The following is a 9,752-nucleotide window of genomic DNA, read 5'->3' on the forward strand; positions in this document are numbered from 1 at the left end:
ATGTACACTGCGGCCGCCGACGCGCGTGTGTGCAGCCTTGAAGCCCAGCTGTACAGGGTCCCACGGACCCGGCTTCCAACTGCAAACTGCCCCTGCCGCCGCACACCAACCTCTCCCACTGCTTTATGGACTCCTCAGAAATCTTGATGCTCCTGGTTACGGAATCCGGCCAGGCCCTACCGTTGGGTCCAAGCCCTGATTCACCCTCTGGGGAGCCACTACTTCTTTTTTCCACCTAGGCCACCCCCTCCACCCTCGAACCTCCCTTTTCCCCCCTCTTCCAAGGGTTTCCTGTGTCCTTCAGAATCCTCGAAGACTCTCTTAGGCTTGCCTCTGTTTTGAAGTGGGGGTAGATTAGCCCGGGATAGGAGGGGGGTGGTCACAGCCAGGTCAGAGGGCTTTTTCCCAGAACCTCTGGAGTTACAAGGGAGCCTGTCTCGGGTGCCTCGGTTGGTAAAGAACCCACCAGCCAACGCAGGAGACGGAAGAGACACAGTTTCGATCCCTGGGTCGGGAAGATCCCCTGGAGTAGGAAATGGCAACCCACTCCAGTATTCTTGCCTGGAGAATTCCACGAGCAGAGGAGCCTGGTGGGCTACAGTTCATGGGGTCGCAAAGAGTCCTGAGGACTGAGCACACACACTCCCAGGCATGCGCCCACGCACAGTGCTATTCCCAGTGGTTTAGTATCTCACGTCTGCTCTCCTCCTCCGGCCCCCTACCCAACCATTCCAGCCCCCTCCCTCCACCGCAGGTCCTGTCTGCATTCCTGACCCTCCATCCTTCGCCTGTCTGGACACTGGTTCCACACTTGGAAACCTGCTTCCACTTCGTGGCCTGACCCCTGCTACAGCCCCCCCACCACCCACCTTCTTGACTTGAGGGTCCTTGGTGGGATTCAGAGATCATGGACCCCTTGAGGTTGTATGGGAAATGCTGGAAGTCTATGTGGTTTTTTCTTTTTTTTCCTGGGAGAAAGATTCAGTATAGCTGTGATAGTGGTACAGCGGCTGCGGAGCTATACGCTGGGGAATCAAGTCCCGGCTCCAGCGTTTATTGTTGGATGACCTTGAGCAAGTTATGCAATCTTCTGCAGAAACCTCATTTGAAATATGATGAAAGTGATATTTACCTCGTGAAATTGTTCAGGGCAATGCCACCCTTAGACCTGGGCAACAGGGGCCTCAGCCCTGGGCTGCTGAGTTTGGAGGGTCTCACTCTGGCCCTCCTTTGATCACACCCCCTCCTCCTCACTGGAAAAGTGGTTCCTGGGACAGCAGGGAAGGGTAATCCCTACACCTCATCTTCTAGACCATGCTCCAGACACCTGAGATCATGGAATTCTCTGTTCAAATGACCCAATTCTGAGCAAGCCTCTTCCCTGGGCCCATCCTCTTAGGAGCTGCCCATGCAGAATGTGTACCCACAGGCCTGGGGAGAGGGCAAAGGGCAGCTGTTTGCAGAGGGTGGGGAGTGGATGGAACTTGACATTCAGGTGGAACCTGACATCCAGACACGCATCAGAGACCCTATACTCCAAGGACCAGGGAAGAGTGGACCAGGGAATGGCTTTGGGCCCTGGCCTTAAAATTAAGACTGAGAAAAATCCATCAAAGACAGAAGATAATAGGTAAGTTTCCACACTTTTTTATCTTGATTCTTAACTTATATTTAGACATATATGTAATTTCCATTTGTGTGCTCACCCCAAGCATCACAGACATCAGATGTAGACCTATGGAGACTGGATGAGATGTTGTTGTTTGTCCTTTAGTCTCTAAGTTGTGTCTGACTCCTCTGCAACCCCATGGACTACAGCCCACCAGGCTCCTCTGTCCAGGGTTTCCCAGGCAAGAATACTGGAGTGGGTTGCCATTTCCTCTTCTAGGGGATCTTCCTGACCCAGGGATTGAACCTGCATCTCCTGGTTGCCAGGTAGATTCTTTACCACTGAGCCACCAGGGAAGCCCTGGATGAGCTATTATCACATGTAAAATGCTAATAGAGTTCTAGGCACAGGGTCAGCTCCCAGTACATTTTAGCTCTTATTATTCTCAAAGAGGTCTGGGGCCCTAAAAAGTCTAAGCCTCTTTCTGTCTCCAAGTTTGCACGTTCACCCCCTCCTTTGTCAGGAGGTCCCAGACACTAGATCCACAGGGCCAGGCCTCCTCGCTGCTCAATTTATTTTTACAGCAGGGGTTATGTTTCTCAGGAGCCGGAGCCTGAGGTGAGTCAGGAGGTGAGCCAAAGGGAAGGAACGTGACCCCTGCCCAGAGAAGGGTGTTGGGAGGGGACAGAGCTCCCTGGGTATCTCTAGATCCTGGTGACCCGAAAATGTGCCAGTTTCCTCCATGCCCTCCACCTTCTCAGCTGCATCTCTGCTCACCAATTCGTAGAGCCGAAAGGGTCTTTACAAAATCCATACGCCTCCCAAATGAAAAAACAGGCGCAGAGAGGTAAGATGTGTGGGCCAAGGTCACAGAGAAAGTGATTCTTCAAGTCAGAATTAGAATCTACCCCATTATTTGATTCCCTCCCTCCACACCCCCAGCTCTCCTCTAAAGAACATCAGGAGGGCTCCACAACTGGGCAGAAAAAGTGTTTGAGAGATGCATTAGCGGCTAGAGGAATTTTACATTTAGAGAGCACTTTCCTCAAAAATTCTCAAAACCCTAGTCCATCGATTGATCCATCCAGGGATGCCAGGGGAGAGGGCAAGCAAAAGTCAGAATTCCTCTGTCCCACCTTTAGAAAGCTACTTCTTTGCAGAGCCCTCCCTGACATAAACCCCCTTCATCCAACTCAAGAGCCCCAGTCTGGGGTCTGGGAGGGAGATGGGCAGGTACCTTGGCTCTTTCCTCCTCCTCCTCCTCCTTCTGTTGGAAGTCCTAGAGGGCAGGATGGCAGTTGGGACACAGCCCCCACCTGCACCCAGCAGGGTGGATTCCTGAGGGTGGGCTCCTGCACCCTCAGGTCTTGGGCGGCTTGGCTCAGAAATACCCTGAAGAGCAAGTTTTCAGGGAGGCATAGAGGGATTGGGCCCTGGGCCAAGGAGCTGTCAGGGAGCTGTTATCAGGTGGGAGGAGATAGGGCCTAGATTTAAGGGGAAAGGATTTTTTTTCTATGTAGGGCGGTGGGGGGAGGGGGGACGGGGGAAGGGTTCAAGCGGTTCTTTGAGGCAGTTAGTCCAACAGTCTTCTCTGAGATAGGCGAGCCTCTCTCAGTTCCTGCTCTCGGCCTCCACCCCCGGCCCTCCCGGGAGCAAGATAGGAGCTAGGAAGGGGGCGCAAGCACGAAATGAGGGTCAGAGTGTCAGAGTGTGGTGGGGACATGGCCCGGGCAGGAACGGGGGTTAGAGCTCTGGCTCGAAGCCTTCCGGGAGATGCTCTTACCCGGGAAGGCACGCACCCCTGGGCGCGGTCCCACCTTCCACGGTGGGGGGTAGGGGGTGGGGTGTTGGGGGGTGGTGATGGAAGATTCCATCCCCTATCTGTTCTCAGAAAGCGAGCCAAGACCCCGGCAGGGGAGGAAGGGAGAGATCTGGTGAGGTCTCCAGAGCTATTTTAAGAGGAGTTCCTTCTAAGTAAAGAGAACCTGGCAGGGAGCCGCCCCCCTCCACCCCCCGGCTCCCCTCTCGCCCTTGCCTGCCGCTCGCCTCCCCCGCTCCCCCACAAGCCCTCGCGGCTCCTGTCCGGGCATTGCAGGTAACGGGGCTGGAGGGCAACCCTGCTGACTCGGCTCTTAGAGGCAGAGGACGAGGGGCTTTGCAGGGACCTCCCCAAGCCCTCCACTTCACAGCCTCTCCCACCAACCATGGACCACTTGCATCAACACCCCAGAGCTTATAACCCCCGGTTATAAACAGAGTCCCAACCTCAGGACCGCGGGACTGCAGGAGCCAGGAAGCTCTGCATGAACTTCAAGCTGAATGCCCCCAAATCCTTCTGCCTCTGGGGTTGGGGTAGAGTGGATGTGACCTGGACAGACATTTGGGAACCTCTTTCTAGTGTACCTCGGTCTATTCGCTGCCCATCCTTACTATTCTGCCCCCACCCCCAACTCACTGCCGGCTTGCCCCAGCCACAGTCTCAGCATCCGCTGAAGTTTGGCAGGTGCTGAGGGGGTTAACCCGACAGAGTGTACCTAACCAACCCGCAGGCACGTGGCTCAGCAGTCCAGCAAGGAACCAGTACTGGCCACCTTGCCTGCTGATCCCCAGCCCACCGGGCATCTGAGTTGGGGTGGAGATAAACCCTTCCTGAACCCTTCTCAGGCATCTCCACTTTCTAAGGGCTCTGGATGCAGGCAGGTAGGCAGCCACTTCCTCCATCCCTCCCTTCCTCTTTTTCTGTTTTCTGCCAGGTTCTTTCCAAACATCCTCTCAGGCAAAGGGGGGTGGGGAGCCCCAGACAGATGAGCTCATTGGGAGGAGGAGGGCAGAGAGAGGAGGAAGCTGAAATATCCTGACCAGAGAGATGCTCACCGGACCATCCTAAGCTGGAGAGGGGTGTGTGCCCTCTTCCAGGAACAGGCTCTGCTTCCCTCACTGCAACTCAGAGATGGGGTGAGTCCTGGGCATCCCTTTATTCTGGGCCACTTTGGGGTGGGGTGTGAAGCCCCACGGCAAGGTCTCTGCCACCCTGCCCAGCACCCCAGAGCTGTGTTTACCTCTCTGCTTCAGGGGTTACCATGCCTCCTCACTGCCTTCCCATCAAGGGAGGATGGGGGTTCAGGAGGGCTGGGGGTCGGAGGCATCGGGAAGGTGGTCACTGATCGCAGGGAGACTGCCTTGTCATCTGAATGGCCAGATGTCCTCCCAGAACCCTAGACCTGGTCCTGCCACTGAGCTGGGCACTGGGACAGACTGACCAAACCAGGAGCATAAAATGGAACAGAGCGCCAGGCAAGGCTCCCTGGATGTTCTGATCCCGTCTGCTATGAACATTTTAGTGCAGGAGCAGTGGATCTTGTAAAATGAGGGGGAAGGGAGGGCATGGAGTAGGAGCAGAGCTATGACAGGGACAGAAGGTCAGGATTTGGCCAAGAGGAAGGGAAGCAGCATGGAGAGAGTCTGCCCGGAGTGAAGGGTCGCCTGGGGAAGTTGGAGTGAGACACAGGCCAAGGAGGAGGGGTAACGATAGAGGCAACTGGTCAGCAGGTGAAGAAGAATTTTCATAGATTTTCAGAAACCAAGAGAGGAGAGGGTGGCCGGCAGAGGCCAGAGCTGTTTGCACAGAGCTGTGGGGTCAAGGGCCAGGCCAGTCAGGGTGGGATGTTTGGGGCATCCCAAACATCCCAGTGGGGAGGCTTTGCCTCTGCTTCCAAACACTTTTGCCCACCTCTTGCTGTCCACGGTCATTTTGAGACTGGCTCCGAGTCGCCCTTCCCCAACCCACTCCCAGGTCTCTGGGCTGCAAGAGGCTGGTCCACTGCCCTCTCACAGTCTGATGTGATGGCTTTGGCATCGCTCCACCCTGGGTTTGAATTCTTTGCTAGTATTTTCTAGCTGTGTCACCTTGAATGTACACATACTTTGTATAACAGAACCTTGGTCTCTTTATCTGTAAAAGTGAGAAAAGAATGCATATTGGGGGAGTTGTCCTGAGGATTAAGTCAGCTGATGCACACAGAATACTGAGTTCAGAGCAAGGCACAGAGTGGCTACTCAGTAAAAAGTGATCATCCTTATTAGCCTAGCCAACTGTCACTCATCCCTGCAACCAACCCGGCCCCACCATCCAAGCCCTCTGAGGCTGGATATGAACCCACCTGAGCTTCTCAATGTCTCAGTGGTAAAGAATCCACCTGTAATGCAGGAGATGCATGGGTTCGACCCCTGGGTTGGGAAGATCCCTTGGAAGAGGGCATGGCAACCCACTCCAGTATTCCTGCCATATGCATTTGAACATGCTATGAGACAAGGATGGGGAGGCTGAAGACTATAGCAAAGTTGGGAGGGCGAAGGGAGGAGGGGGAAAGGATTGTCACCATTTTCTGCAGTTTTGCTTGAAGGACAAGGGATACTCTGCCCCTGCTGGAGGACCAAGCATTCAAGTTAGGCTTGGTGTGATCTTTGGAAGGAAGCTCCTGAGGGTTCCTAACTCCAAATTTCCACCCTCTCCCAGCCTATTTCCCACTGTGAATAGGGTTTTGCCACCTGCCCTCTCCCCACCATTGCTAAGTCAAGTAAAGATGGCCAGGGCAGGCAGGTAGAAGGATGCAGAGGCAGCCTGGGATAGAGCACGACAGGAACACGGCAGCCAGACAGGACAGAGTTTGCCCTTGTGTGTGTCCTGTTCATCTTCAGCCAAGCAAGAGTTAATCCCACATCTGTCATTTGAATCCTAAGATGACAGCGGCAGAGGGACATCGCCAGTAAGTTTAGACAGCATCTAAAAGTATGCCCTAATATATGCATCTTCTGGACAACACCCCCAAGCTAGGCTTGAAGACCTTCCGGGATCGCGATCTCATTACCTCAAAGAAACTCAACCCTCTGCACAGCTCTGACTTACGCTGGATCTATACCCGCCTCTGTCTGCCAGCTCTAATGTTTCACCCTGGGGCAGAACAGGACAAGGCTAATCCCTCTCCCCTGTGGCCACAGCCCTAACCACTTTTTGGCCATCAGCTGTGACATATACTTTCCCTCCAAGCGGAACCCACCCTCTTCATTTGTCCGTTTGCCCACAGGGGGCTCTCAATCTGTTGAGGCAAACAGTTCCTAGTCCTCACGCCACCTGTTCACAGGGAATTTGTCACAGCTGAGAAGCAGAGACAGCTACGGTCAGGACAAAGGTGATTTGCCAATGAGGCAAAAGGGAAAGCCCCTCCCATGGAATCCTGAGTTACCAAGCAGAGCATCCAGTGTCCACTTGCCCCCCTTCCCTAACACCTCATGGACCCTCAAGGTCATGATGGCCAGAGAAAAGAGGCTGCTTTGTGAGGCTTCCCACTACTAGCCTAGTGGGAGCACTCAACTCATCCAGTCCCGCCACCTGCATCCCACAGTCTTTCTCTCTCCTAGACAGAGATGTCCTCGGCCCCACAGAGGAGCGGGGTTCTAGGCTAGACTAATCTATATGGGGGCAAGTTAATGTGCCATGTCAAGATGCCAGGATCTAGTTCTAAGATGAGCCTCCTTCCCCATCACCCTCTGGAACCCTCAATCACTGGGTGGTTGGAGCCTTGCACGTCAGCATGGTAGCAGGCATCATGGCTGGCATCAGGATGAGTCTGTGCAGGGCAATGCCACTAGGGCATCTGAGAAGCATGCCTGCAAAGCCCAGCCAGCATGGACCTTCTGAGGCCCCAAAACGCCAAAGGAGGAGGAGGGCAGGAGAGCTAGTGGGGCCCATGCTCTGCCTTCCGGCTGCCCAGCCCACATTTCACCAGGCCCTGCTCCAGCCTCCTCTCACCTAAAGGTTTTTAGATACCACCCCCACCCCTGAAAGATGGAAGGAAGACAAGTGGTCTAAGAGGGACTGGACACAAACCAGCCTGAAGAAAGTCACTCTACTGGGGTGTAGAAGAGGACTCAGAAAGGCAACTAAAGCCAAGCTCTGTCAATAGCCTACTGTGTGACTTTGGGAAAATTACTTACCCTCTTTGAACCTCAGCTTTAAAAACTGCACCCTGACGAGAAGCCTGGGACCTCTTCTTGTGCAACTCAAGCCCTCTGGGGAGGGGCAGGCAGGCGCCTGGGCCGGTGTGGGCTGCTGTGCTGAGCTGTGCCGAGCTCTAGGCCCAGACGAGGTGTGGGCTATGGGAAGAACAGGTTGGAGCCTGCTGGGAGATCCTGGATCGTCCTGGACTCATCAACTGTCCTTAAGCAAGTCACTTCCCCAATCTGGTCCTCAATTTCCCCTTCAGGATAATCAGGAGACCTGGTCAAGTAGTCCCTAGGACCCGTCTGATGTAAAGATCTACTCCCTGCCAAACTCCACCATTCTTCTGGGCTCTAAAACCTGTCTTAGAGACTCAGGCCCGGCACACAGACTCCTGTTCCATGGCAGCTGACTGTGAGCAGGCCGATGGCCTGAGCCACGGGGGCTCCAGTGGGAAGCCAAGGAGCAGTGGGGATGGGGAGGCTCTTGTACAGGCACCTTGGCTGGGGGCCATGGGAGGCTGGTGAGCAATTCTGAACACCAGGGTGGGAGCTAACCTTCCCCTGACACGGCAGTGCCTTCAGCAATCAGAAACAAACCTGCCCCCAGGCCCCAAGCAGGCTGGGCCCCAAAACATCAATTTAGGGGAGACACCTGAGCCAAACCCAGCCCTCCCAGAAGCCAGTTGTTATTGTTTAGTCGCTAAGTCATGTCCAACTCCTTGTGACCTCATGGACTGTAGCCCACCAGGCTCCTCTGTCCATGGGATTTTCCAGGCAAAAATACTGGAGTGGGTTGCCATTTCCTCCTCCAGGGGGATCTTCCCAACCCAGGGATCAAACACACGTCTCCTGCACTGGTGGGCGGGTTCTTTACTGCTGAGCCACAAGGGAAGACTCCCACGAGCCAGGCCCAGATCCGAGGTGTCCTCCAAGGCTCTGGTGGAAAAGCCCTGGGCTGAGTTAGATGCTGATTCCACCCAGAAGGAACCAGCCAGGATCCTAGCAGCTTCTACTCCTGAGTCCACGTCGCTTGCATCAGTTTCCCTGTTAGGTAAAGAAGCATCCTGTCTAACATCAGGTCCTTGGAAGGACTCCGGGACTCCAAGGACAGACATCCTTTTAAACTAGGGTAGCTTCAGTTCTGTCAAATACCGGCCACCTCTGCTTAAGGCTGCCACCTTCTATCTGGCTGCTTTCTTGGGGAGCAGCTGCCAGCATTAGGACTATGAGTGTTAGGCTCCTCCTGGAATATTCTAAAATGCATCTGACCACTCACCACTGGTGAAGGTCTCTGGATTACCGGGGAGCAGGCAAAAATGAGAAAGGAACTAAGAAAAAAACAGGAACCAACCACTTCAGCATTCCCTTGACATTCAGAAAGTTGAGGCTTTTCTTATTGGGTGAGCTTCCTAGGCAAGGGTTTGTGTGTGTGTGTGTGTGTGTGTGTGTGTGTGTGTCTGTGCGTAAGAGAGAGAAAAATGCAAAGAGAAACATAAGAACAGGAGGCAAGAGAGAAAAAGACTGTATGTGCCTAGGGGAAGCAGAACCCCAGGGCCAGGTGGTTGCTTTTGGTCCTAAATTGAGGGCTGACACATCAACACATCACTAGGGTACAGCGGTTCGCAGATGGGACACAAGAAACCTGATTCCTCCCTGCAGCCACCCTCATCCGTGAAGTTGCATGAGGGCAGACTCTGCACCAGCTGTCGTCTATTTTCTGTGAGCCTGAAGCAGATGAAAGAGATGTCTGCCTAGTCAGAAGCAGCTTAGCAACAGGGAGCAGGAAGGATGGCCCATCCACCCCCAGAAAGAGTAGACAGCACCAGCATGACAGTCGGCCTTGGGGGCTTGCAGTGTTGTTGTCATCCAGAAATAACCAAGAGCCCTCCAAGAAGTGGGTGTTTAGCCACCCTGTCCCCAGGGTGCTTTCAAGGTGGATGGAGTCGCCCAGGATTCTGGGAAGGCCATGAGGGAAAAAGAGGAGACATCTGACAACAAGAGGGGAGCGGGACGACCTCATCCTTGATGGGGACCCGGCAGTGTCAGTGACGTCACCAGGAAAGGAGTAACAGGGGCCCCTGTGACGGTCCTGGCACTGCTTCAACTTGCCCCACCCCCTGAAAAAAGTCACACTCAAGGGAGG

The sequence above is a fragment of the Bos indicus genome, chromosome 15 (genome assembly GCF_029378745.1).
Source record: "Bos indicus isolate NIAB-ARS_2022 breed Sahiwal x Tharparkar chromosome 15, NIAB-ARS_B.indTharparkar_mat_pri_1.0, whole genome shotgun sequence".
NCBI lineage: Eukaryota > Metazoa > Chordata > Mammalia > Artiodactyla > Bovidae > Bos > Bos indicus.